Here is a 3,180-nt window from a genome sequence, read left to right as displayed (position 1 = left end):
AAATATCAATTAACATTCATTCAATCCAAAAATTAATTTAAAAAGAAATACATCTAATATCCAATGTGATCTCCACCAATACATAATAAAACATCCCAAATTGAAAAATCCATCCCAAAGTATAAAATTGCAGTCAAATTCCAATCAAACTCTAAGAAAAGCAATAAGAATTCCAGCCACCAAGCCAAGTTACCCAACAAAACTTCCAAAAATTAATGCAAGTACTCCAACAATAAGATTTCTAGCAAGACTTCCTGTAAAAGTTCCAGCAACAATATCATCTTCCGATAGCACTCTAAACGAAAATTGAAACTTACAAAGCGACCTGCAAGCTTCCTGTGAACAAAATTGATTCAAACACCAAGCAGAATAAGGAAAATTAAGAGGCTGAAATGCATGTGGGCATCATATTTAAGATTCAGTACTCTTATATGGATGAAGTTTCATGGTCTAGCCCAAACTTCTATATTAAATATAAAGCATGTAATAATCTAAAGAACCTACCACAATATGCACATCAAGGTACAGAGGTGAACTTGCCCTCCTTCCCCTCAAACGGTGGCACCCCTGCAGAGAAAGGCTCATTTGTCAAGAATGCAAGAACAATGACAAAAATTCTTAACTTCATCAGCAGTGAATGCTAAAACTGACGAAGAAAGTATAGTGCTAAATTAAATTATGGAATCCCACAGGTAGAAATCAAACAGTTTATATTTTAAATTTACAAAAAAGTCTAGTACATACCTTGACTCCTTCAACTTTTAGTATTGTTTCTTGTATAGGCGTCAAATTTTCTGCTGGTCATATAGGCATCAAATTTTCTACTGGGATTGCAGCATCCACCAGTTCCAAGACACTAACAATAATCCCAAAAGAACACGTTAAACAAGGAGCTACATCATAAAATCACAAAAGACAATTTCTCTAATGTCATTCAAGAACACTTTTTTTTTTAGTTAAAAAAAAAGTTTAACTTCAGCACTTAAAATTATGAAACAAAGATGGATGTTGTTTTGAAAAAAGTTATAATTGAAGGATTATCACCCCATAAATAGAAAAAAAGGAATACAATTGGTCTACAGGGGACAAAAGTATGTTCTTCTACAATAAAATTGAATCAAAGAACTAAACAAAGAATAAACATAAGTGCATGTTAGTTCAAAACAAAATCCAATCAGGAAAACCAGGGAAATGCCTTTTTATGAGAGTTGATTGAGCTTTGAAATCCACTCATAAAGACTTTGATATAAGTTAGATTGCTATAATCTTATGGACAAACCAAAAGAACCACAACTAATGTCAAAGAAAATAGGTAAAAGAAAAGGAAAGGAAGTGGAAACTTAAAACTGGATGCAATTTGGCCTCTTTAGGGGCTAAACAACTACAATTTTTAAAAACTATCACAAGTATAAACAAAAAACAAACAAGGTACAGAGTGGGCAACAAATTAGATGGTACATATATAAAGGAAAACAGATAATGTACCTCTGATAACCCATCTCAAGTCCAGCTTTTAGGATTATGCCTGAGATAACTAAACCGGCAAGGGGATCTAGAAACTTAACTCCAAGAATAGAACCTCCTAAAACATGTTGACAATATGTAGTTAGTATGTATTAACAGGATTGCAAAGCATTAAATAGTTTAAGGAAAACCAACAAGAAATAAATAAACAAACCGTGGGAGAGGTAGTTTTCAGGGACATGCTCAATGTTGTACAACCAAGTTTTTAGGAACATGCTCAATCTTGTATAACCAGAAATTAAGAACACCATCCTAAGTTGACAAATAGGTTGACAGGAGACAACACGCATATGACTATCTCTGAAGTGTAGTAACTGATGCTTATAGGATATTCATTTGGACACTTTTGACCATTGTGAGAAGAGTTGAAGTCAAATTTAACATTTTCAACTACTTTTTATCATTTTAAGGTTACAATAGTACGACTGGAAGTATTTTTTATTTTGAAAAAGCATTATCCTAGTTGGCTACAAAAGTAGACACCAAAATATTACTAGTCTTTACACAAAACTACATGCTTATTAAACAAATTTTCTTACCAACCCCAATAAGAGCAACTACAGACGAAACCGCATCAGCACGTTCTTTTACATCTGTTCTACCAAAAATTTCACCACCTAGCACAGGTAACAGGAAAAGCATGAACTAGATAGAAATTCACAAGTGGAAGCCAAGATGAAAAGAGGAATTCGATTGTCAAAAAAATGGTGTAGAAGAATACCACTGCAGTTGATGACATATATTACTAGTTTTTTATATGTTAACATATATTACCGGTTTTTTTTTTTTTTACAAAGAGGCTTTATAATATATAAAAAAATTGAAATAGAAAAAAACTAGAAAATCAAAAACAAAGCAAAATAAAACAACCAAAAACTAAATCCCCAAATAACCAAATTGCCTCCCTCAGCTGCCCTCTCTCTCACACGAAGCAACAACCAAAAACCTAAATCCCCAAAATCACTCACCATACCATCCGTAAAGCAACAACAAACAGCAGCCGACAGCCACACCTTCACTGCCTTACACACTCACACAACAATTACAGCCATCACCCATCAACAACCCAGCAGCACGCGATGCAGTAGTGACCCAATAGCATCAGCATCGCAACGTAGCAGCAGCCACTCCCACGCAACGTAGAAGCAGCCACTCGAACCCCGCGCGACACAGCAGCAACAAACCCAGCATTTTAATACTACTAGCAAAATGGTGCCGACAACAACGGGCTACAATTTTTAAACAACATTGCGGGCATAGTTACAATATACTTGAATGCCGGTGAAAGGATGGTGTTTTGCTCGATCGATTGAGTGCAAGGTTGCTTTCTAGGGTTTGGTCGTGAGAGAGTGATGAGTGTTTGGGTGTGAGTGTTAGTGATTTTGGGGCTTGATGGGTTAAGACAGTAGTGTTTTTCTTTTCTCTTTTTTTCTTTTTTGAATTATTAAAATGCTCCCTTTTGTTTTTTTAAATAAAATAATATATTAAACTTTAGGTCAAACATAGTCAAAGTAAATTTTTTATCATAATTTCTTGACAGAGAAAATTTTTATCACGATTCTGTCATAAATTTGTGATAAACAATAATTATATCACAAAACCATTATAAATTTGTGATAGAAAATAATATTGTCATAAAATCATCATTAATTCATG

The 3,180-nt window shown here is 34.0% G+C and overlaps 1 long non-coding RNA gene across 1 annotated transcript; it reads right to left on the bottom strand.

The window, feature by feature from the left end:
• Positions 1-2,957, bottom strand: LOC102618411 (uncharacterized). Its single transcript, XR_008052040.1, has 6 exons — positions 2,493-2,957; positions 2,064-2,141; positions 1,486-1,582; positions 745-856; positions 505-567; positions 1-336 (listed from the first exon to the last, which is right to left on the bottom strand). It is a non-coding gene; the product is annotated as an uncharacterized LOC102618411 (long non-coding RNA).
• Positions 2,958-3,180: the final 223 nt, after the last annotated feature.

This window comes from Citrus sinensis, chromosome 9 (genome assembly GCF_022201045.2).
Source record: "Citrus sinensis cultivar Valencia sweet orange chromosome 9, DVS_A1.0, whole genome shotgun sequence".
NCBI lineage: Eukaryota > Viridiplantae > Streptophyta > Magnoliopsida > Sapindales > Rutaceae > Citrus > Citrus sinensis.
The sequence above is the reverse complement of the archived record's forward strand: the minus strand, read 5'-3'. Positions and strand labels throughout refer to the sequence as shown.